The 26,995-nt window shown below is 38.0% G+C and overlaps 1 protein-coding gene and 2 pseudogenes across 5 annotated transcripts in view; 2 read left to right on the plus strand and 1 right to left on the minus strand.

The window, feature by feature from the left end:
* Positions 1 to 11,061: 11,061 nt before the first annotated feature.
* LOC119056762 (ATP synthase F(0) complex subunit B1, mitochondrial-like) lies at positions 11,062 to 14,101 on the plus strand (annotated as a pseudogene).
* A 3,482-nt stretch (positions 14,102 to 17,583) lies between these two features.
* On the minus strand, positions 17,584 to 17,734 carry LOC119056767 (uncharacterized; annotated as a pseudogene).
* An 897-nt stretch (positions 17,735 to 18,631) lies between these two features.
* Positions 18,632 to 26,995, plus strand: part of ZNF260 (zinc finger protein 260) — a 34,040-nt gene continuing 25,676 nt past the window's right edge. For 2 of the 5 annotated variants that reach the window (XM_037155269.2, XM_053666627.1), the window contains exons 1-3: positions 18,632 to 18,720; positions 21,305 to 21,434; positions 21,606 to 21,754. The gene's annotated coding sequence lies outside the window, so the exon portion shown is untranslated. The other 3 variants (XM_053666629.1, XM_053666628.1, XM_037155268.2) reach the window with 3 other exon arrangements.

Consider the following 26,995-nt stretch of genomic DNA (forward strand, 5'->3'; position numbering starts at 1 on the left):
ACACCAATCCAAAAGAACTTATGCACCCCAATGTTCATAGCAGCACAATTTACAATAGCCAAGAGTTGGAAGCTACCTAGGTGCCCATCAGTAAATGAATGGATCCAAAAACTATGGTACATTTACACAATGGAATTCTATGCAGAAGAAAGAAAGAAGGAGCTACTACCCTATGCAACAGTATGCATGGAACTGGAAAGCATTATGCTGAGTGAAATAAGCCAGGCAGTGAAAGACAAATACCATATGATCTCACCTTTAACAGGAACCTAAACAACAAAACAAACAAGCAAGCAAAATATAACCAAAGACACTGAAATACAGAACAGGCTCACAGGGACCAGAGGGGAGAGGAGAGAGAATTTCAGGGGGAAGGGGGAAGGATTTACAGTAACAGGTATAAAGGACACATGGACAAAAACTAAGGGGGGGTGGAATGGGAGGGAGGTGGGGGCACTGGGGAGGGGTGGGTTGGGACTGTACTTGAACGATAATTAAAATTTTAAAAGTGCTTAAGAAAAAAAAGAATTCTTTATGTTGCCAGATTACCTGGTCCCTGTGATAGCTGGTGAAAGGCTGCATCGTTTTTCCATCACAGGTATGCAGGCTTAAGTGGATTAGAGCCAGGAAGCGCTTCTCCCAGAGGACATGGGAACTGGGCTATGTTAGAGTAGCCAAGGGGGGCAGTAAGGGTCTATCACTCCCTCCTTGTCCCAGCCCCCCTGCCCCGAGTCCTGCCATAATGACCTCCCAAGTGATCAAGTCTGGCTTAGGTTGCCCCCTCCCCAGGGGGGGGCTCTTACCTGTCACTGACTTCCAATCATGCTTTGGGGGCAGGGGAATAAAGCAGGGGCAGCATCTGCTCCCAGAGACAAGCCTTGTCTCCTCAGTGGCTCATATTCCAGAGGTCCCACACTCAGCCTTTAACAGTTACAATTTCTGAAACCAGGCAGAGCAGTTCCCATCACCAAAGAAGCAAAATACACATTCTTTTCAAAGGCACATGGAATATTTTCAAAGTATGATAGACCACATGATAGAACACAAAACAAGCCTTAACAAATTCAAGAGAACTGAAGTCATACCAAGCATTTCCTCATATCAATCACAATGGCTTGAAACTAGAAACCAACTGTGCCATTAAAAGGTGTGTATGAGATTGTGGCCACTTAATTTGGAGGTTCAGATTCACAGACAAATATAACCCAAAGTCAAGGGTGAATAGTTAAGCAATTTATTAAGCAAGAGCAAAGAGAAAGCAAGAATTAAGAGCACAGATCACCAGATGGGAAATACCAACACCTGAACACAGACACTGGGGAATCCTGGAGGCAGCTGTATTCAGGGTTTTTCTGGGAACAGTTCCAAGTGAAGCATCCTTCCTTTGGGTGGGATTCCAAAGTCTCACTTTGGGGGCTCTGCTTAAATATGTTTTAGATAAAAGTGGCTATGTGCCAAGGGCCTTTTGTGACTCAATTGACTAACTGTTCCCTTTAGGAGAATAGTCAGTTCTTCCCCAAGGAAACAATCAGTGTTTACATGTACTGAGTTAAAAATGGTGCTTAGTCTTCCATGGAAAAGGGCTAGTTCTCCAGAGAGACAGCACACCTGTATTTCATTACAATAAAAGGTCACAGTTCAAGCATAAACGGAGGATTCTTAATATTTCTTTAACCTGTCACCAACCTAAAGGAAAAAACTCAAAAATAATCAAATATAAGGAGACTGAATAACAGGTTATTAAACAATGAATGAGTAAACAATGAGATCTAGGGAGAAACCCAAAAGTTTCTGGAAACAAGTGGAAATGAACACAGAACCCCTGTGCTATGACACACAGTGTAGGCAGTCCTTACAGGGAAGTTCATAGTGATACAGGACTACCTAGAAAAGATAGAAAAATTTGAAATAAATGACCTAACCCTGTATCTACAAAAACTAAAGACACAACAAACAAAGCCCAGACCAAGTAGAAGGAAGGAAATAATCAAGATTAGACCAGAATTAAATGACATAGGGACTAAAAGAAAAATTCAAAGGATCGATAAATCTAGGAGCTGATTCATGGAAAAAACAAAATCAACAAGCCTTTAACCAGATTCATCATGAGAAAAAGAGGGATGACCCCAATAAATAAAGTCAGAAACAAAAGAGGAGACATTATAACTGATACCACAGAAATAAAAAGGATTGTAAGAAATTACTATAAACTATATGCCAACAAATCTGAACACCTGGGCAAAATGGATAAATTTCTAGAAACATATAATCCTCCAAAACTGAGTTAAGAAGAAGCAGAAAAACCTGTCTCCTGATCAGCAATGCCTTTAGAGAAAGATGCTGATCAAAAAGAAGGAAAGGAAATGTGAAAATTGATTAAAAGAAAAAAAAACTCAATTAATATTGTTTTCAGGAGGACCTATAGGGGAAATTCTCATGCCCTACCACTTATCCTAGGTTGCCACAAACAGGAAGAAATGTGCCTTCCACCTCAAGGAGAAAAATATATTCTACCTTACTGCCCCAGTAGGAAGAAGAAAGATTTTCTCCTCTCTTAGCAACTTTCCAGTCAATAAGAAGTCACAATCCAGCCAATGAAAAGAGCCAGTGTATTTCAAACTTCTAGTTTCCTCCAACTGACCATGTTTATAATAGCTGCTCCAAATTCCCCTTTGCTCTATAAAAGAAGGTGCTTCTCCTTTGTTCTACAGACTTGCCTATGGTTTTGCCATAGCTCACATAGCCTTCATCATAATACTTTGCTATTCCTATTTAAATAAACCCATTTTTGCTGTTAAAATAACTTTTATTTTTAAGGTCAACACAATATATACAATTTGAAATCTTCTATTTTCACTTAATATAATATTGTAAATTCCTTTCCTAGTAAGCACATGGTTATAAATGGCTGCTTCACATGAAGTACCATATCCACATTCAAGCCATGAAGTGAAATGGAAGAGAGCCAAAAGAATACATGCCCTTTGAGTGTGCATCGCTTCCATCCCCATATCTTTAAAGAACTGTCTATAAAGTCCACTCCAACAACTTATGTTTACATTTACAAGGAAAACTAGAACATATGGAATTGGTATTTCCTTAGTTTCTTTTTCTTGTTTAAGCTGGGGACAGTGCTTCTTCAAGCTAATAAAAATTGTTGTAGCAATAAAAAAAGAAAGGGTAACATCAGAAAAATGGTAGTATAACTTGGTCTCTCCCCTTGAAGTTTCAACAATTTCAACAGCTATAATTTAATAAAGGATTCCTTGCTTAATACACAAACACAGCTGAATGATCTTCACATTGAAACTTCTGCAGGTGGGAAAGTGGAAAAACCTAGGGAGGTGAGAAGGGAAAAGAACTGAGATTGTGCTAGAGACATTGCATTCTGTAGTTCACTGTGGGGCTCAGCCCAAAGTGGGAAAAATCAGGTGGTCACTGGAATAACCTTTGGCTGGAAGGAGTAAAGAGACACAGTGAGCATCCATCCCTACAGCAGTGCGCAGTACAAACTTTAGCTGAGCCCAGTGACCTGGGCAAGGACAAAGCACAGGGGTGCAACCATGGTTAACTGGCAATCAACATTCCAGAGAGAGAAACAAAGCCACGAATCTTGGGTCCTCCCCTTACCTTCTCAGAGCTAGCAGCAGGTCCCAGAAGAAACTGTAGCAGTGAGTGTCAGGTTCCAGGGCACATTAGCTGTAAACCTAAGAACTGGTACTACAGAAACATTGTTTCCCTGGGCAACAAGTGCACTCTGCAACTAATCACAGAAACTAATCCCAGAGTCAGACAGAGATACAGAGGGGATGATGTGGAGGTCTGCCAGTCACCATTACTGGGAGAGCAAAGCAACAAAGGAAGTGACCAACTTTCCCCACCTAACACTACCCACACAATTGTTAGGTAGTGTTATATTGTAGGAAACAGCACTGGGATTTCACATATTTGGAACCCTGTCACCCACCACATTTCCCACAGGGTTGGTATCCTGATACCAAGGTGACCTAAATACAGAGGAAACACACACTTTCCAGAGAAGACATGTCATTTTCCACCATCCCAAAGAGATCTGAAAAGCATAACAGTGCAAATAAACTAAAATTTGTGACTCAGCACCACATACTCAATACAAATAGAATGACTTATTAATCTAGATGAGAAATGCCACTCAAACATAGATTCTTAGACAGAGAGGGAATCCATGAAATACCATGAATAATCAAGATAACAAAGCAGCTCAGGAAAAAAAAATCTCCAGGAAATAAGCTTAAAGACATGGGAATATGTGATTTAAATGACAGAGGATTCAAGACTGTAGTTCTCAAAAAACAGTAAAGTACAAGAAAACACAGGCAGTTGAATGAACTCAAAAACAAAATCAACAAACAAAATGAGTACCATACCACACAGATTGAAACTTTAAAAAAGAACCAAATAGAAATTCTGAACATGAAAAACTCAATAAAAGAGATCAAGAATGAACTAGCAAGCTTAGAAAAAAGAGCTGACCAGATGGAGTGAAGAATTAGGCATATCAAAGATAGGAATCTAGGAGACTTCTGGCCAAGATGGAAACACTGTGCCTCCTCACAAGTTTAAAGACAACAAAGTTTTAGTAACAAAAATACAACCAAAATACAGAAAATTGAACTGTAAGGAAGTCCGATAACAATGAACTGTTCAGACAGACCGGTAAGAGGGGCAAAATCAGTGGCTGGCAGAGCAGGGTCAGACAGGAAAAATTGGCCGGACCAACCCAGGAGTGCAGGCAGCTGTTGGCAGATCCCAGATGTGGGGTGGCAACAAGCAGACCCTGTGAGGGTGCCAGGTGGCTGGCTGACTGCAGTCACACATTCGCATGCAGATAAACCAGGTGAAGGAGTGAGCAGTGAGACACACAGTGCAGGCTAGGGCCCCAGAGGTGGGAATTAAAGCCTAAAAGCACCAACTGGAAAATTTTTTTAGGGTCGAGGTGCCGGGAGAAGCTCCCAGGCTCACAGAGAGTTTGTTGGAGAGACCCATGGGGTCCTGGAGGGTGCACAGGCCCACACACCCAGGAGCCAGCATCAGGGGGGCCAGGTTTACTTGCAGGAAGCAGCAGAGGGGACCAAAATCCAAGAGAGAGCGGAACTAACACCACTGCCCCTCTCTGACCCCACCCCCACATACAGCGTCAGAACCCAGCAACTGGGATGTCCCGCCCTGGTGAACACCTAAGGCTCTGCCCCTCATGTGTAACAGGCGAGAACAGATCAAAACATTATGGCTCAAGAACAACTCAAAGCCCCAGGGCTAATACTTCTAAGTGACCAAGAGATAGCCAAACTTTCAGATGCACAGTTCAAAACACTGGTAATCAGGATGCTCACAGAACTGGTTGATTTTAGTCACAAATTAGAGGAACAAATGAAGGCTAAACTAATTGAAATGAAGGGAAATGAACAGGAAAACAACAGTGATGGAAAGGAAACTGGAACTCAAATCAAGGGAGTAGACCAGAAGGAAGAAAAAAATGACCAAACAGAAAAGAGTGAAGAAACAAGAATTCAAACTAATGAGGAGAGGCTTAGGAACCTCCAGGACATCTTTAAACATTCTAACATCAGAACTATAGGGATACCAGAAGGGGAAGAGGAACAGCCATGAGTGTAAAACTTATTTGAACAAAGAATAAAGGAGAAATACCCATTCTGGCAAAGGAAATAGACTTCCAGGAAATCCAGGAAGCTCTGAGAGTCCCAAAGAAGTTGGACCCAAGGAGGAACACACCAAGGCACATCATCATTACATTAGCCAAGATTTAAATGAAGAAGAGAATCCTAGAAGTAGCAAGAGATAAGGGGACAGTCACCTACAAAGGAGCTCCCATCGGACTGTCAGCTGATTTCTCAAAAGAGACCTTACAGGCAAGAAGGGGCTGGAAAGAAGTATTCCAAGTCATGAAAACCAAAGACCCACATCCAATATTGCTCTATCCTGCAAAGCTTTCATTTAGAATGGAAGGACAGATAAAGTGCTTTTCAGATAAGGTCAAATTCAAGGAGTTCATCATCACCAAGCCCTTATTACATGAAATGTTAAAGGGACTTATCTAAGAAAAAAGATAAAAAATATGAACAGTGAAAGGACAATAAACTCACAGTTATTAACATCCACACTTAAAACAAAAGCAATCTAAGAGGACAGCTAGATCAGGAGCGAAACCACAGAAATGGAGATCACATGGAGGGTTAGCAACAGGGGAGTGGGAGGAGGAGAAGGCAGTAGAAGGTACAGAGAATAAGTAGCATAGATGGTAGGTAGAAAATAGACAGGGGCAGGGCAAGAATAATAGGGGAAATATAGAATCTAAAGAACTTGTGACACATGGACATAAACTAAAGGGGGGGAATGGTGGGGGAGGGGTGTGCAGGGTGGAGGGGAATGAAGGGGGGAAATAGGGCAACTGTAATGGCATAATCAAAATATATTAAAAAAAACAAAGATTGGAATCTAGAAGTGATGTGATAAAAGAGGAGTGCAACTTGAACATTAAAAAAGAAAAATGAAAGAACTCTACCAGAACTATCTGACTTTGTCATAAAAAGTAATATAAGAGGAATGCCAGAAGAAAAAGAAAGAAAGAAACAGAGAGACTATTCGAACAAATAGTTGATGAGAATTTCCCACGCCCATGGAAAGAGCTAGATCCTTGAATCCAGGAAGCAAACAGAACACCTGTTTACATAAATGCAAGAAAGGCTTTCTCCAAAGCCCAATGTATTAAAACTCTCAAAAACTAATTATGAAGAAATAATTCTCAAGGCCCCAAGAAACAGAAAAAACTAACCTATAAAGTAAAGCCTATTAGATTGTCTTTGGACATAGCAAAAACTCTACAAGCTAGAAGAGGGTGGACTCATATTCAAAATACTGAGAGAAATTATCAGGCAAAAATAATATATCCAGTAAATTTATGCTTTAAATCTGAAGAAATACTTTTCTAGTCATACAGAAGGTTAGAGAACTTACTACCAGAAGACCTCCATTGCAGGAAATACTCAAGGGGGTTATTTTGACAGAAACAAAACACAAAAGGTCACAAAACTATGAATAAGATAACCAACAAACAGCATAAATAGAAATAATTTGTGACAACAAAAAATATAAAAGAAGAAAGGGGTAAATGTCTAAATTTGCAAAGGGGGATAGAAATTAGATGCATTCAGAAGGAAAAAAAGTAGTGTGTGTGTGTGTGTGTGTGTGTGTGTGTGTGTGTGTAAACCTAAAGGTAATGACACACACACCCAAACTAAAACACATAACTTTAAAAAAGAGGAAACAAAAATAACAGGCACAAACACAAAGGAAAAGAGCCAATGAAGGCACACAGCTACCAGGAAAAAAAAGATAAAACGGTGATAGGAAATCCTCATACATCACTAATTATCCTAAATGTAAATGGAATGAATTCACCAATAGAAAGGCACAGAGTAGCAGACTGGATCAAAAAACTAAACCCAACCCCATGCTGCCTTCAGGAGACACATCTTAGCTGCAATAACAAAGGCAGACTCAAAGTAAAAGGGTGGAAAATGATTCCCTAAGCAAATGGCATCTACACAAAAGCAAGTGCAGCCATACTTATATCGGACAAAATGGATTTTGAGGTAACAAACGTAGTATGAAACAAAGATTGACATATTATAATGTTAAAGGGTATGTACCACATCAAGAAAATATAACATTTCTCAATATATATGCACCCAATTAGAAAGCACCAAAATATATAAAGTAACTGATAACAGAACTAAACGCAGAAACTAACAAAACACAATCATATAGGGGACCTAAATTTCCCATTAATAGCTATAAAATAGATCATCCAAATAGAAAATCAATTAAAAATATTGTCCTTAAGTGACACATTAGACCAAATGGATATATTAACATTTATAGAACCTTTCATCCCAGAACATCAGAATATACACTGATCTCCAGTGCACATGAAATATCCTCAAGGACAGACCATATGATGACACAAAGCTAGCCTCAACAAATTTGAGAAGATTGAAATCATACCAACCATACTCTCAGACCACAATGTTTTGAAATTAGAAATCAACTGCAAAAAGGATGTTAAAAGCCCCATAAATATGTGGAGATATATGTGGAAATATGACAATTTTTTCTACACTAAAAAAAGACTGGGTCAAAGAAGAAATAAAAGATGAGAACAAAAGATATATAGAGACAAATGACAATACAATGAGACATAACAAAAATTTTGGGATATAGCAAAAGCAGTATTAAGAGAAAAGTTTGTATCATTACAGGCCTATCTCAAGAAACAAGAAAAATCTCACATAAACAATCTATCATTACATCTTAAATGGGTAGAAACAAACAAAAGGAGCCCAAAGTCAGCAGGGCACAGGAAATAGTTAAAATTAGAGAAAAACTGAATGAAATAGAGAGCAAAAAGACTATATAAAGAATTAATGCTGCAGAAAGCTGGTTCTTGGAAAAAATTAACAAAATTGACAACCCCCTGGTTAGCTTACTAAGGAAAAAGGAGAAAGAATTCAAATAAAATCAGAAATGAAAGAGAAGTTACCAAAGACATCATAGAAACAATGAATAAAACTAAAATACTATGAAAAATTATATGCCAGAAAATTCAATACCTAAAAAAATGTTAAGTTCCTAGAAATATGTAATTTTTCTAGACAGAATGATGAATAATTGAAAAATCTAAATAGACCAATCAGCAGTGAAGAAATTGAAACCACCATCAAAAACCTCCCCCCAAATAAAAGTCCAGATCCAGATGGCTTTGCTAGTAAATTCTACAAAACATTAAAAGAGGATTTGATAGCTACACTTTTCAGACTGCCTCAAAAAATTGAAGAGGCAATATGTCCTAACACATTTTATGATACAAACATAACTGCAATACCAAAACCTGGCAAGGATAACACACACACACGTGTGCACGCACACACACGTGTGCACGCGCACACACACACAGAGAAAACTACACATCAGTATCTCTTATGAATACATATACAAATATCCTAAACAAAATGCTAACAAATCAAATACATTAAAAAAGTAATACATCATGATCAAATGGGGTTCATTTCAGGAGCACAAGGATGGTTCAACATATGAAAATCAATCAATGTAATACACCACATTAGCAAAAAAAGATAAAAAACATGATCTTAATAGATGCAGAAAAAGCATTTGATGAAATACATCAATTCATGATTAATACACTCAATAAAATGTGTACAGAAGGAAAGTTCCTAAATGTAATAAAGGCTATATGACAAATCCCAGCTAATATCATACTTAATGGTGAAAAATGGAAAGATTTTCCTCTAAGAGCAGGGACAAGAAAAAAATGTTAACTCTCACTACTCTTATTCAACATAGTATTGGAAGTCCAAGCCAGAGCAATCAGGCAAGGAAAAAAAAAAAGGCATCCAAGTCAGGAATGAAGTGAAAGTGTCACTTTTTGCAGATGACATATTCTTTATATAGAATACTGTAAAGACTCTGCCAAAAAAAACTATTAGAAACAATAAACAAATAAAGTTGCAGAATACAAAATCAATGTACAAAAATTCCCTGCATTCCTATATTCTAACAATGAAATTTCAGACATGGAATGAATAATTTCTTTTGCAATTGCAATAAAGTGAATATAACACACAGGAATAAACAAAGAATGTGAAGGACATATATACTGAAAACTACAAAGCATTATTAAAAGAGATTGAAAAAGACACAATGAAATGAAAAGGTATTCTGTATTCATGCACTGGAAAAATCAGCATAGTTAAAATGCCATGTTTCTCAAAGCAATATACAGATTTAATGCATTCCCATCCAAACCTCAATGAAATTTTCAAAGAATAGAATGAAAAAATCATCAGATTTGTGTGGAACCACAAAAGACCCCAAACAGCCAAAGTATAAAGAACAAAGAACAGAGGTATTACACTCCCTGACTTCAAATTATACTACCAAGTGATAATAATATAAACTGCATAGTATTTGCAGAAAAAAGATATACTGACAAATGGAACAGAATTAAGAGGGTGGGAATAAGCCAACATATATATGAGTAAATAATTATTGACAACAGTGCCAAAACACACAATGGAGGGAAAAAAAAAGCCTTAGTGGGTTGGACATGATCCTGAAAACCAAAAGATCACCTGCTTAATTCCTGGTCAGGGCACATGCCTGAGTTGCAAGCCAGGTCCCTGGCTAGGGGTGTTTGAGAGGCAACAAACTGATGTTGCTCCCATGCATCAAAGTTTTCTCCCTGTCTTTCTCCCTCCCTTACCCTTTTTGTAAAAATAAATAAATACAATCTATTTTTTAAACCCTGTTCAATAAAAAGTGCTGAGAAAATTGGAAAGCCACATGGGAAAGAATGAAACTAGATTGCTGTTAGTTACCACATACAAAAAGTAACTCAAAATGGTTCAAAGAACTAAATATAAGACCTGAAACAATAAATTACATAGAATACATAGGTACTAAACTCATGGACCTTGGTCTTAAGAGATCTAAGGTCCATTAAATCTGCAACTTTATTTGTTTATTGTTTCCAATAGTTTTTTGGTGGAGTATTTATGGTTTTATATGAATTTAACCCCAAAGGCAAGGGAAGTAAAGGCAGAAATAAATGAATGGAACTACAACAAAATAAAAAGCTTTTGTATAGAAAAAAAACTGCCAACAAAACAAAAAAGCAACCAACCTAATGGGAGAAGATATTTGCAAACATCAGCTCCAACAAGGGGTTAATGCCCAAAATATATAAAGAACTCATACAACTCAACACCAAACAACATCCGATTTAAAAACGGACATAGGGGACTTCCGACCAAGATGGAAGCATTGGTAGATACACTGTGTCTCCTCACACAACCAAAAGAAGAACAAAAAATTAAAAAATAAGAAACAACCAGAACTGACAGAAAATTTGAACTGTATGTAAGTCCGACAACCAAGGAATTAAAGAAGAAACATTCATTCAGACTGGAAGGAGGGGCAGAGATGGGCAGTTGGGCAGAGAGGCTCTCAGCAAGGCAGTGGCTGGTGGCCCCTGCAAGTTGGTAGATTTTGGACTGGGTGGTCCCACATATGCATGCAGATAAACTGGGAGGGACAACTGGAGAGAGAGACAGACCATGAAACCCAGAGTTCAAGCTCAGGGAAATAGAGCCTCAAACCTCTAATTGAAAACACCAGTGGGGATTGAGGTGGCAGCAGGGGAAACTCCCAGCCTCACAGGAGACTTCACTGGACACACCCACAGTGTCCTAGAATGTACACAAGCCCACCCACCTGGGAATCAGCACCAGAAGGGCCCAATTTGGGTACCCAAATTGTGGGTAGTGGAGGAAGTGACTGAAAAGAGGCAGAGAATGGAGCAAGCACCATTGTTCCCACTTGGACTCCTCCCCTACATACAGCATAACAATGCAACCACGTGCATGGGTTGCCCCATCCTGGTGAACATCTAAGGCTCTGCCCCTTACAACATAGCAGGTGTGCCAAACAAACAAAAAAAAAATGGCCCAAATAAAAGAACTGATCAAAGCTCCAGAAAAAATACAACTAAGTGACAAAGAGATCACCAACCTATCAGATGCACAGTTCAAAACATTGGTAATCAGGATGGTCACAGAATTGGTTGACTTTGGTCACAAATTAGGTGAAAAAATGAAGGCTACACTGAGTGAAATAAAGGAAAATGTACAGGGAACCAACAGTGATGGGAAGGAAACCAGGACTCAAATCAACAGTGTGGACCAGAAGGAAGAAAGAAACATTCAACCAGAACAGAATGAAGAAATAAGAATTCAGAAAAATGAGGAAAGGCTTAGGAACTTCCAGGACATCTTTAAACATTCCAACATCTGAATCATAGAGGTACGGAGAAGAGGAAGAGCAACAAATTGAAACAGCCATGAGTGGAAAACTTATTTAAACAAATAATAAAGGAGAATTTCCCCAATTTGGCAAAGGAAATAGACTTCCAGTATGTCCAGGAAGCTCAAAGAGTCCCAAAGAAGTTGGGACTCCCCAAGGAGGAACACACCAAGGCACATCATAATTACATTACTCAAGATTAAAGATAAGGAGAGAATCTTAAAAGCAGCAAGAGAAAAGGAGACAGTTACCAACTAAAGAGTGCCCATAAAACTATCAGCTGATTTCTCAAAGAAACCTTGCAAGCAAGAACGGGCTGGAAAGAAGCATTCCAAGTTATGAAAGGCAAGGACTTACATCTAAGATTCCTCTATCCAGCAAAGCTTTCATTTAGAATGGAAGGGCAGATAAAGAGCTTCCCAGATAAGTTAAAGGAGGTCGTCATCACCAAGTCCTTATTATATAAAATGTTAAAGGGACTTATCTAAGAAAAAGATAAAAAATATGAACAATAAAATGACAACAAACTCACAGTTATTAACAACTGAACCTAAAATAAAAACATAAACTAAGCAAAAAACTAGAACAGGAACAGAATCAAAGCAATGGAGATCACACGGAGGGTTATCAGCAGGGAAGAGGGTGGGAAGAGAGGGGGGATAGGTACAGAGAATAAATAGCATAAATGGGAGGAGGTGCACAGGGCAAAGGGGAATAATGGGAAAATGGGAAAACTGTAATAGCATAATCAATATAACATATTTTTTAAAAAATGGGCACAGGACCTGAACACAGGGCTGGGTAAAAAGGGTAAGCAAAGTAAAAAAGAAACTCATAGACAGACAAGAGGATGTGGCTTAGCAGAGGGAAAGGTGGATGGGGGAGGTGGAAGATGGTAAAATAGGAATACATGGTAATGGGAGAGTTGATCTGAAGTGGTGAACATACTATACAATATACAGATGATGTATTATAGAATTGTACCCCTGAAACCTATATAATTTTATTAACCGATGTCACCCCAATAAATTTAATAAAAATATATAAATGAAATATAATGATTCCATGACTAAGAGAGCAAAGGATGGGAACAGATGATTCACTTGGAAGGAGATAAGACTATAAATTAATACAATACTTTGGAAAGCCAGTAAATTCTTTCATTTACTTTGATCACACAGTTATCTTTAGAAATAGTAAGGCAATTATGCTGGATACCCAGAAAAACCTGAATTTACAATTATCTTGCCCATTTGCAGCATTATAATAGCAAAAAGTAGAAAACATTATCTTCTAACAAGAGAATGTAAAAACAAATTACAACCTGTTCATGTAACCATTTAAAGGATATTTATCAAAGGTTTAAAGTAATTAGATACTTAAAATCACATGACATAAAAAAGCAGAGTCTCATCCAGGTCACTGGGATGCCAAGAACTCAGAGCTGACCCTTACTGAACACGCTGTCCAGGAGTACTGCAGGCAACAAGGATCTTCCACACTGGGCAGCCAGGTCTTGCCCGTGTACCACCTGTTCCAGACTATGGAGGAAAAGTTCGTCATGGGCTCATCCCTGAAGAATTCTTCCAGTTCGTTCATCCTAAAACCAGTGTAACAAGACACCATGTGCTCGGAACTGGGTTTATCCTGTGTTTCCTATCCAAATATATGTGGTTACTGCAGAGAGCATTTCTGCTATATCAACAATAGGGCTGCGTGTCTTTATGGTTAAAAAATATGGGTGCCTCTATTGGGGAATTTGCTGATAAATTCAATGGGCAAAAATTTGCCCAACTAGAAGAAATGATAACAGGCTTCCATCAGAAATATCCAGGATGCAATTGATATGGAGAAGTCCCAGCAGGCACTGGTGCAAAAGCATAATTACCTAATTGATGTCCAGAGGAATAACACTGCTATGGCCTTGGAGGTTACTTACTGGGAATGGCTGCAGAGAGTATAGAAGGAGGTAAAGAATTACCTGGACTATCGTATCTCAGTGCAGAATATGATGCATTGGAAGGAGAAAGATCACATAAATTTGGTGGAGAAGCACGTGGTGCAGAGCATCTCTGCACAACAGGAAAAGGAGACAATTGCCAAGTGCATTGCAGATCTAAAGCTGCTTGTAAAGAAGGCCCAAGCACAGCCAGTTATGTAAACAAATTGATTTAGACTGAGACAGCTAAAAACACTCGACTGAGTGGAAACTAGGCTGTGACAAAAGCTTTCTGTATCATCTTCTACTGGAGTCCAGTTTACCCCATCTAAAAATGAAAAGCATGAGTTCAATTTAAAGATAGAATTAAAACAATCTGTTGGCCAGTGAGGTGTTTCTTATCCTTCTTACTCTGCATTTTGAATTGTTCAATGATCACTTCTGAACAAGTAGTATGCTTTTAATAATATTTGGTATCTGATTAAAAACTACCAAGTTATCATTTAAATTGATAATTAATTCTGTCACCTTATAATAAAATGGAAGTTGAATAGGAAAAACAGAAAGTAAAATGATATATACAATTTGATCAAATTACGTAGGAAAAAAAGAAATGCATGTGTAAAAGTTTGAAGAAATAACACTAAAATGTTACCAGACATTGTCTAGAAGCAATGATACAATACTCTTCTATAGTTTTAAATGTCTTACAGTAAATAGATACCTAATGGGAAATTTTAACTTTTATTTATTAAAAAAAACCAGATTATTAGAAGTACATATATATGGTGCAAACTAAAACAATATAAAAATACTTTTGCTTGTGCACAAATATTAGGAAAGACACAAAAATACAAACAGTTGTTGCATTTGAATCTGAGGACCAGAGATTTTTAGTTCTGTTACAGTCCTCAAAATATTGTTTCATGATCTCTCCACCCTATACACATACATAAAGAGATCATTTTAGGGTTGATCTGAAGATGACTGGCTACTCCCCCTGCTCTGTGGAGATGGGTCCTAAGGCAAGAAGCAAGTCATGGCCCTGGAAATCATGAACAGTAAATGCCTGGTTTCAGAAGCTGTAACCCGCCCCCCCCCCCCAATGGCTATGACTGAGTGAGAGACCTTGGGTCCATAAGCCACTAAGGATACAAAGCTCATCTTCTTTGTCAGGCAGGGGCGCTACCTCTGCCCCCTTTACTTTACCCTGCCTGGCTCCGAGCCTGGCATGTTAGCCAATGATGGGTAAGATTCCTTAAGGGAAGGATGACCTAAGACACGCATGGTCATGGGGGCCCTCAGGGAAGGTCTTTGGGGGCTACAGCAAAAGGGGATGATGGACCCTCACCCCTTGGCTTTGACATAGCCTGAGGCCTCATTCTGTCTATGAGAAGTCTCTTAATCTCTTGGCTGCCTTACTTCCCCTGCCTTACTTAAGCCTGAAACAAAAACAGAAAGAGATGCAGTCCTGTGCTGGAAAGGGTGAGTTCCCTGGGGCAATCAGACCTAAGAAAGAATACATAAAATCCTGTGAAATCTGCTTTGCTAAGAATATTCTCAATTTTCCGATAAGGGTCCGAGCAGGAAATGAGTTTGTTTCCCAAAGTTTTATAGCCCTTTAGCTAACTGACCCTGACTCAGGATAAGCCCTCGTAGTTCTCTGTATGTTGTCTATTGTTCGATCCTTATTGCCTGACAATGACTGATGAGCTTTACCTATATTCCTGTGCAAACTGAACCCGATAAAAGCCCATTGAGGAAAAGGTTCTTGGCCCTTCTCCTTTGAGAGATGGGCCACCTTTCCTCCCCAAGCAGATCATGTCTTGGTAGACTTATTCTCATCCATGGTGGATGGGGAGGCTCTATGGGCAGAGCCCCACCACAGCTCAGGATTGTAAAATCAAGCAGGTCTTCCCACATGTCTGAATAAAGGTTGGTCCAGGCAATTGGGATCTTCATTTCCCATCGCTGTTCAGAAATTTAAAAGCATAGTCTTTTTGATTATCAGAACCTTTTACTCACTGACGGGAACCTCAAAAAGCCAACCAAAGAGGAAAGTCGCAACACATAAACATTCTTGTGCATAATCACATGCATTCTCAGATAATAGGGTTAAATGGGTTTGGCCACAGCAAGGATGTGACCATCTTGGAAAGTGCTGGCTTTCAACCTTTGGACCCAGTTGAACAGTAGTAGCTACTTTCAATTTCTGGATAATAAAGGGTGGGGGGGCAAGTTTTGCCAACCAAAAGCTGCCTTTCATTTTTAGCTGGTTATTAAGAAATAAGTTTCAAAAAGAACCTTTGGCTCTTTCTCCTTTCCTGCCTGAGACTCAGAGGGGAAAAAATCTGCTTCAGGAAGTGAACCTTAACATAATCACCTTAGCATTTGACAGGAAGCTCTAAACAAGCAGAAGCATGTTTACTAGATTCCCACTGCGTCCCACTGTTCCTGGGCCACCAAGCAAGAATTTGCCTGCCTGTGCATTATGCTCTTCCTCATCTACCTGCAAATTGTTTATTCTCACTTCTAAAATCTAAGACTCCATTTCCTAGCCCTATCTTTTTTTCTTTGTCCAAAATCTTATATACACCTTGTGTCACCTCACTGTCTGCAGTTTTCACCCTTATGCAAATTCCCCATGCACTTGTATTAAAATTTTGTTTTCTACTGTTTTAAAAATATGGGCAGAGGACATAAACAGAAACTTCTCCCAAGAAAACATACAAATGACCAACAGATATGTGAACGTGCTCAACTTCACTAGCTCTTAGAGAAATGCAAATCAAAACTACTTCACACATGTGGAGAAAAAGGAACCCTCCTTCACTGCTGGTGCGAATGTAAACTGGTACAGCCACTATGGAAAACAGTATAAAGGTCCCTCAAAAAAATTAAGCATAGAGTTACCATATGACCCAGCAATCCCTCTTCTGGGTATCTGCCTGAAAATTTTGAAAACATTTACTTGCAAAAATATATGCATCCCTGTGTTTGTTGCAGCATTATTTGCAGTGGCTAAGATATGGAAACAGCCAAAGTGCCCTTCCTTAGATGATTAGATAAAGATGTGGTACATACAGAGGCTGGAGCAAAAGTAGGTTTACAGTTGTGACATGCAGGTTATGACTATAATAGCTTTATTAACTATTTCACACACTTATATCTGTAAACCTACTTTTGCCTACCCCTGTACAATGGAATACTACTGAAATACTGCCATTTGCAAAAACATGGTTAGAACTTGAGAATGTCATGCTAAGCAAAATAAGAACCATATGATTTCACTCATGAGTGGGATATAAAACTGAAAACAAATGAACAAACAAGAAAAACAAAAACTCATAGACAACAGTATTGTGGTTATCAGAGGAGAGGAGGGCAGAGGGAGTAGTCAAGGGTAAGGGAGTAAAATATGGTGACAGAAGATGATATGACTTTGCATGGTGGGCACATAATGCAACATAAAGGTCATAGAAATGTTTACCTGAAACCTAAATATGTACTCTTATTAATCAACGTGACCCCAATACATTTAATGAAAAAAGTGAGAGAATGAATATTGGGCTAGAGATAAGTGACTACACAACTAACAGTATATAATATTAAAAATATTCTCAAAGATCCTTCAATTATGTAAGAAGTTACAATATCAATTGAATGAAAATATAAAATATATATGTATATATGTACACAGAAATATACGTACATGTTATTTGTGTACACATATAAAACCAAAACACTCAGCACACAAGATAACCTGAATCATTTGCCTTATTAATAAAAAGAAAATTAGGAACTGCAAGGAAGATATTTCTACACTTGATCTTAGCCAAAAGGCCGAGAAGCGATGGAAGATATTTCTAAAAACAAATAGTAGGTTCCCGATCACTTGATGGGTCTTTTTAGGCATATACCAAGAAAGAAAGAAAATCATGTCCTGAAAAATATTTTTTGGAAACAAGGAGAAAATGCCGAGGCACCTTAAACATGCCTTTTAGATATCACAATTATTATTTCACGCAAAGAGGAATACAAGATCACATATTCACAATCACGTACCTACCACGGGGACAAAGTCACAGGTCACACCCGCACAGTGTTTACACCGTCAATCATTAACAGTCATACTACGGGGATTCACAACCACACCAAAGCTCCTCACCTCCGCACACACAGTACCAGACAGAGTCAAAATCACAAACACAACACTGGGACACACAATCACAAACAACTTTACAATCACCCCTTCTCTGGCCGTCCCGCCCGAAAAGACAGACTTCCCTCCTGTCCTCACCCCCGTACCTTTCATCTTCCGTCTCCTCCGAATCACGTCAGCGACGGGGCGGGACCACTCAGGCACTATTACCGGGCTCCATTTCTGGGTCTGCCAGAACACTCCACCTCCTGACAGGCGTGGTGCCCTCTGGGAACTGTAGTTCAGCAGTCCTCGCGATACAGTAGATGGAGTTGGGCTTGAACAAGGCCAAAGAAAGCAGAGAACCGCACCCAGTAGTCTTCTGGTTCTTCCAGTGTTACCTCGACTATGGCTTCTACTAGGAGTCAACCCGGCATGCTTGAGCTGAGCTTGTAAAAAGCCAAGGCACAGCACTCTCTATGCAGAGAGTTAACTGAGTTCTGTAGGAGACTGGAGCCATTACTGCTGCTGGGAAGTGTAGTCCGCAGTCAGAAAAGTGGCAGAACTGTCAACATCAACTGATTCCTTCCTGTACTGTACACGGGCTTGGCAGAACCCTGGAGACCGCTGGGAGTGCTAATCAGCCCAAGGAAAGCGCAGGCGCAGAATTCTCGCTCGCCATCGAAGTCTTTGTTTGCTGGTGAGTGGTTTCGGCTCCGCCAAACGCGAATCTGGCCGCGGGACTTGCGTTTCTCGGCTCATTAACCTGCTTGGAGGCTGTAGAGGAGGATTCGCAGTGTCTGCAACGGGGTTGGAGAGGCTGAGAAGAAGGAATTGTCTTATGTGACGTGCAGTCACATAGCTTATGTGGAGGGGCAGGGGTACTGGAAGGAACTGGGGCGGGCTCGCGGGTGGGTGACGGAGGGTATAAGTAGGTGTGAGAGGGTTGTAGAATTACAACCTGTGTGAGACACATTGTGGTTCCAAGTTGGTGAGGGTGAATGGCATGTGAATTTTGTGGCATAGCAACCTCTAACCCTCGCTTTTTCCATTTCTAAAGTAATGACTGCAAGAATGCATCTTTCTGGAGCATCTGTTTCTGAAAGATAAAAGAAGGCGGCCCAGCAATTGAGCAATTTTAGGCGAAATAATTTTTAAAGCGATTTTACATAAAAGCTAGCTAGTGTAGAAACGAAATCGGCAGTTTTTTAAAGAGGAAAGATTCCCGAAAAACTTTTTATTGAGTGTCTAGATTCCTTCGTGGGTATTGACTTAATCCTTTGGAAGGAACTTTGGTGAGGCTGGTTTGAGAAGCTCTGGACTAAGGAATATAGCTGTAAGAGGTAATTTCTACTTGTGCAGACAACACAGAATTACAAGTTGTCCTTTTTGTGCAGAGAGATCAGGTAAACGATTAAAAACTGTCTAATTTGTAAATGAGTATGGCAATCTGACTCCTAATTTGACCAGGTTTTTCTCAGGCCATATGGCCCAAAGGATCACACTACAAAAATTCATATACAAAAATTATACAAAAAGTAATCAGTTGCAGAAAAGATGGTTGTTTACAAAAGCAACAAATCAGATAAAACACCCAGGGAGAAACAATAAATGTTTTTAAATGTTAATGAAGAGCTCAAAAGAAGATGTGAGCAAATGGAAATATATATCACATTTTAGATTTTTAAACTCTGCAAGGTATTTTGTTATGTGAAGAAAGCAAGGTACACAATGTTTGGTGTAATATACTACCTTTTTGAGTAAATGGAGATAATGTGTATTTGTAATTGCATGGAGAAACTTGAGGTTTACACAGAAAGTAAAGAATGTTGGGGACAGATGCAGCAGCCAGGGCAGGGGTATGAATCACATTTTTTGCTTGCCTGTTTTGTGTATTTCCATTTTTAACCGGGGTGGAGGAATTAGATTTCTGTGTTAGCTCCATTGCTTTTTAGATGTTTATTGTTGCCTCATTCTTGAATGTTTCCTTGACCTTCTCACTATTCTCATTTTTATAATTCCAGTCAAAAACAAGGAGCAAACCCTCCCCACAAGTGCATTAGTGACTTACATTTCTGTTTGTCCTTTAACAATTATTATTACTGAGTTTCTGAGTTTGATCATCTTTTTTCATCTCAAAGGACTCTATGGCAATAGCATTCCATTATGGCTTCAGCTGACAAATAACAAATGTTCATTTCTCTCTGAGGTTTGCCCTAAGCTACTCATCCATATATCCAAGTGCCCAGTGGACACTTCCTCTGGAGGTTGCCCAGGAACTTCAAACTCTTTATGTCCAAGATATTGTAATTCCTTCATCCTATAGTTTGCCTCCATCCATTACCCCTTCTGTATGTGCTGTTTCATCAATTCATAACGTAGTGTAGCCAGATGCTAATCCTCTTACATCTGAGTAATGGAAGAGCTTCTGAGTAATTTTGTCCCTTTTATCTGTCACACCCCACTAAAAACTGGAGAGCCTGCTCTATTTATCATACTTAGTAAATGATAAATATGTATGTTTGCTAAATCAATGAATGACCATATAATTGTAGGACACTTATAATATTTAATTTTTCATAGAGATTTCTAAAAATTTTAAGAACTCTGAATCATGAACAATACAAGAATAACTTCCTTTACATTTTATTCATATCACTCAAGGTTGGTGACTTCAAATTTATGAGAAAAGTTGTTATGGAAGAATATTATATTCAAAACTGTGACTGTTCAATAAGGAGCAAGACCACAAGTAATGCCTGATCGAAAGTACCTATATGGGTTGTAATTCTGGAGAACTGGAGCAACTCAGTCTCGTAGTTTCTCTGTATAACCTAAATTATGAAAATAAGTTACCTTCTGTGTTCCATTTATGAATTGAGTGGGCAGCCTTAAAATTGTATGATGGGTTTGGCCTCAGATGCAAAGTACAAATATTTTTTCCATGTGCTCATATGTACGAGGGGGCGACCCCCCAAAACTTGGATTTTTTTTCTGGAGGGCAGGTCACTTGTAGTTCAGGCTTCTCCTACTAGGTGAGTGTATCATTGAATCAGCTAATATTGTTGTGAGAGGCTGCATTTGGCTTCAGTGAATTTTTTTTGAAGACATTTGCCCATTTAATGAATGGTGATTTATGAGGGCACCTACTCACACTACACTGAGTGTTCAGCAGTTTTTGCCCCACTAACGGCATGACCCCTGTGCCCTATCCTCCTGAATTTGATAGCTATCCTATTCACCCTATGTTGCCCAAGCAACTTTTTTTGTTGTTGTTTCCCCAGATAAAAAAAATCCCCAAAGGCAAATGTTTTACTGATGTGGAAGAGGTGAAACAAAAAACCAACAGAAGCACTAAAAAGCATCAAAATAGATGAGCTCAAAAACTATTTTGAGCAGTGGAAAAAAGTCTTGGTAGGTATATTGCATCAAATGGAGAGTACTTTGAAAGTGACTAAAGTTTAAACATGTAAGAATAAATACACAATTTTGTATAAATAAATTTATGTTTTGGGGGGTTCCCTCTCATACATTTATTCCAGCTTCTAAACCAAAGGGTCATCATTACTTTGATCTTTTTCATAGGCCAGCTTCCTTGTGCATCCCCAGGAGCTGCACTTTCCTTGTTCTTAAAAGTGTCTGATTGTCCTAAGGGCTCAGCCTGAAATCTGGGGTGCTGCTTTGATCCTCAGCAATGACTTGACATCCTTTTTTGGTCACAAAGCAGTTTCAGGGTAAGTAGTAAAATGCATGGTAGCTTTGGTCTTTGTGTTTGTTTAAGGATCCAGATTTCTCCCAGCTTGTCTATTTAGTTGTGGTTGGGGCTGGAGCAACAATGTATCCTACTTCCAATCAGGTAGATGAAGGAATCACTACTCTAGGGGGTCAGTAAACTTTCTGTAAAGAGCCAGATAATAAATATTTTAGATTTTGTAGGCCATAATATCTCTACTGCAGCTACTCAACTCAGGGATTATAGCACAAACATAGTTTGCTTGACATTAGAGCTTTTTGATTTATATTTTGAAAATACTTTTGAACCATAGACATTCTCTTGAAAGGATCTGTCTGCCTTGTATTCAGATGATGTTGCCTAGTTCAGTTTAGGACTGTCATGTTATAGTATGAAAAATGCAATTCTGATAAGTATGTTTGAGAGATATTGATGTAAATCCTATAAAAATACAAGGAGCTTTAATTATGAAAGAGATATAATTTTGTGGGGTTTTTTTGGCTTATTAGGAATTTAGTAGCTTAAGCCCTAATGTGTTGTATATTATGCTTTTGCAAATTTAATAAATTAAAGAATCAATTGGAAAAATTTAAATAATAACATTACTGTAATTTGTTAAAAGTTTAGTAAAATCCACATGCCTTTTAGCTATCTGCTCTGTGGGCTTTGGGGTCATGAAACATCTTAACAATTTCCTCTATTTTTTTCCTATGTATTTTTTCTGTTTAGATTTTCTGTCTTTTGTGGTTTTAGTTTTCATAGGTTGTATTTGCTAGGTTTTCAAATGTATTGGCTGAGGTTGAACAAAATAATCTGTATCTTATTTTCTATCTGTGACTATTTCCAAATACTTAAATAGTCATTTTTTACTTTTATTATTTTGCTTTTATTCTTTTCGTTTTTCCCTAAGAATCAACTCATGAATTTATTATTTGTTTTATTGCTTATATGTTAATTTATTTTCTTATCTTTGCTAATGCATGTTTTTATTATGTTTAGTTTTTTGTGACTCTTTAATTTGAATGCTTTATTTCTTTTTTTTTTAAGCAAACTTCTTTTTTATTTTTAGATTTTATTTATTTATCTTTAGAGGAGAAGGGGGGAAGGAGAGAGGGAGAGAAATATCAATGTATGGTTGCCTTTCATGCGTCCCCTGGGAGAACTGGCCTGCAGGGAACCAGCCTGCAACCCAGGCATGTGCCTTGACTGGGAATCAAACTGCGATCACGTGGTTCACAGGCCCGTGCTCAATCCACTGAGCTACACCAGCCAGGGCCTGAATGCTTTATTTCTTTTAAAAATAATGTAACCACTTATGCTAAAACTTCTACAAGCATTTTTTTTTCAAAAATGTTCTGTGGTTTCTGATATACATTGTTTTCTGACTAATACTTCTGAATATTCTGTAATTTATTTTAATTTTTTTCTTTGACCAAAGAGTTTTAGTTCAAGCCAGGAAATTTTGAATTTGTTAAAAAGATTTTATTTACTTCTTTGAGAGAAGGGAAGGGTGGGAGAAAGAGAGGGAGAGAAACATCAATATACGAGAGGTACATCAGTTGGTTGCCTCTCACACATCCCCAACTGAGAAACCTGGCCCACAACCTAGGCACGTTCCCTGACTGGGAATCAAACCTGCGACATTTTGTTTCACGGGCCAGCACTCAATCCACTAAGCCACACCAGAGAGGACTGAATTGCAAATGAAAGATTTTGTTTTCTAATTTAAGGGGTTAGTTGTTTTTGTGTGTGTGTGTGTGATAGTATTTTGTCTTTCCCTTTTCTAGTTTGTGGAATATTTGAGGTTTTATATGAATATTATATGGGCTGGATTTGGGAATTGTTCTTTGAGCATTTAAAACAATGGTCTACTATGTGTTTTCAAGATACAGAATAAACTGATTAGCTGTATATTATAAATTAGTATATATTTTATTTTCCTATTTTTATATATGTACATAGTTTGTGGGGTAGTCTAATCAGTTATTAATGTGTTTTTTTATTTCTATAGTTTATTTGTTCATAATTATCTTTTTTATTTTTATTTTTATTTTCAACACTTCTGATACATACTGTTTTAGATGCGTATCTGCATATATAACGTTTAGATGGGTTTTGCTATAGAATTGTTAAATTTTAGCATGCCTGAAATAATGTGGAGGGCTTGTTAAATACAGATTGCCGGGCCCCACACACACATCATCTTTTTTTAAAATTTATTGTTTGATTTTACCAAGTGGTTTTCTTTTTAAAGATTTTATTTATTTATCTTAAAGGGGAAGGGAAGGAGAGAGGGAGACAAACATCAATGTGTGGTTGCCTCTCATGTGTCCCCCACTGGGAACTGGCTTGCAACCCAGGCATGTGCCCTGGCTGGGAATTGAACTGCAATCCTTTGCTTCACAGGCCTGTGCTCAATTCACTGAGCTACACCAGCGAGGGCCACACACATCTTCTGATTCAGGGGTTCTGGGTTAGGGCCTGAGAATTTTTTGTATGAGCCTATTATCATAGTCCTTTTCTTTTAATAGTTGTTTATTTTACTTGCATTTACTGACAGAAATAATATGGCTGATACTGGTTCTCCTATTTAATATTATACATTGTTTTAAATTTTATCTCCTTTTTATCTTTTACTGTAAGATGTTAATTTCTTTGTTTTGAGTACATATGTCCATTCTTCTAAAAGTTTAAAAGTATGTATTTTTTCATTTTTCTTAATTGCCCTTGCATCCATAATTTTTTAGCTCATTCTTGATTTCTTTAGACAATATCTGTTTACTCTCTTCTGTGGGCAATGTGTATTTTATACATGAGTATATTTTCAGTCTCTCTTCTAGCCACACACAAGGTGATTATGGTTATTATTGCAGCTTGAAATAGGATCAGTTGCATCCTTCTTACCTCCCCCTTCATATATATGAAATTCTCTGCATCTTTGCCTTTAATTGTGCAGTGATCCATCTGTCAAAGTTCTGTCTATTGTTTAATTTTGAGCTTCATTTTAATTAAAAGGTCTTTACTACTCTCAGCTTTCCAGTCTCTCCATCTCATATTGTAGTTTACATTCAAATTGGACTCAAAGTATATACTCTCTTATATTTGTATTTTTCACTTTGATGTCTAAGACATACATTAAAGTTCATTAACAGCCCTGGTTGGTGTGGTTTAGTGGATTGAGCACTGGCCTGAGCACCAAAGAGTTGCTGGTTAGATTTTCAGACAGGGTACATGCCTGGGTTGCAGGCCAGGTCCCCAGCAGGGGGCACATAAGAGGCAACCACACACTTCTCTTCTTCTCTCTCTCCCTCTTCTCTAAAAATAATTAAGATCTTTAAAACAAAAAAGCTCATCGACAGAAAGGGCAGTATTTTTATCCTTCTTGCCTGCAGTCTTTGGCACAAACAAGATAATTATTAAATAATTTGTGATGTTGTAACATTTTAGTGTGGTAAGATTTATTTTTTCAATTTATTGAGGTAAACATATAAAATAAAAGTCACTCTTTTTTGGTATGTTATATGATAAGCTTTAGTGATTGTATACAGTTGGCTCCTCATATCTGGTTTCCACATGCAAGGGTTCAACCAACCTTGAATAAAAAATGTTTGGTAAAAAAATATTGTTCCTGATGTGTACCATGTACAGGCATGCCTAGTTTTATTGTACTTTGATTTATTGTACTTTGTAGATACTGCATTTTTCACGAATTGAATGTTTGGGGCAATCCTGCATTGAGCAAATCTATCGTAATCATTGTTCCAACAGGGCCAGATAAGTTAGCTTGTTTTTTTTTTCTTTAGCAATAAAGTATACTTTAATTAAGATATGTACATTTTATTTGCACATGCTTTTGCACTCCTAATAGACTATAGCAACAATTGTCAAACTGTGCTGTATGAATTTTTAAAACATGCAATACCTGACTGTTTAGTCAGGGGCACTGACCTCTTTTCTTTTAGATTGTCAAATTAAAAAAAAAAAAAGGAAACAGCCAACACAATGATAGCTGTCTGGTGTGACTGAATCAAAATTTGACTTATTTTTGTGGTCAAATTGGGAAAAATATATTTTTTGGTAATTTCAGTGACTAGTTTATATTTGCCATGAAAAAGGTTTAAAATCACTGGACTACTAGTATAGTATAAACATAACTTTTACATGCATTGGGAAACAACTTGTGTGACTTACTTTATTGCAGTGGTCAGAACTAAACCTGCAATGTGTTCTAAGTATGCCAATAGTTAGGCTTACACTGGTTGCAACTGCACTGAACATGTACATATTTTTTTCTTGTCATTGTTCCCTAAACAATTTAGTATAGAAACAGTTTACATAGCATTTACATTGTATTAAGTATTATAAATAATCTAGAGATGATTTAAAGTATATGGGAGGATGTGGGTAGGTTATATGCAAATAGTATGTTTTTTTATATAAGGGTCTTCAGCCTTGAGCATCCAAGGATTTTAGTATCCATGGGAGGAGGTGGCAAGGAGGGAAACCAAAGGGTTATTATATAGTCATTTAACTCCCACCAAAATTCAAGATACAGAACAGTTCTATCATCAGTTCCTTGTGCCCTTTTGCGGTTGAGCCACATGCCCTCCCCCATCCCTGGTGAGATTTATCTACTTTATGTCACTATACCTTTGCCTTTTATAGAACTTAATATAAATATAGTCATACAGTACATAATATTTTTCATTTAATTTCTTTGACTTAGTTTTATATTTTGAAATTAATTCATGTTGTATATATTAATATTTCTTTTTATGGATGATTAGTATTACATAGTGTGGACATACTATGTAACGTCCATACTATGGACTTTATTTTGTCTATTTACCAGTTAATAGACATTTGAATTGTTTTTATTTTTGACTATTAGGAATAATGCTGTTATGAATATTCACATACCAGTCTTTTTGAATATACGTATTAATTTTTCTTGAATGAAGGCCTAGGAGTGGGATTGCTGGGTCGAATAGTAAATGTACTGGTATATTTAACTTTATAAAATATTCTCAAATAGAGCCCTGGCTGGTGTGGCTCAGTAGATTGAGTGCTGGCCTGTGAACCAAAGGGTCTCCAGTTTGATTCCCAGTCAGGGCACATCCCTGAGTTGCGAGCCAGGTTCCCAGCAGGGGGTGCCCGAGAGGCAACCACACACTGATGTTTCTCTCCCTCTTTGTCCCTTCCTTCCCCTCTCTCTAAAAATAAATAAATAAAATATTTTTTA

The sequence above is a fragment of the Artibeus jamaicensis genome, unplaced genomic scaffold, assembly GCF_021234435.1.
Source record: "Artibeus jamaicensis isolate MK-2021 breed Jamaican fruit bat unplaced genomic scaffold, CSHL_Jam_final contig_464, whole genome shotgun sequence".
In the NCBI taxonomy this organism is placed as follows: Eukaryota; Metazoa; Chordata; class Mammalia; order Chiroptera; family Phyllostomidae; genus Artibeus; species Artibeus jamaicensis.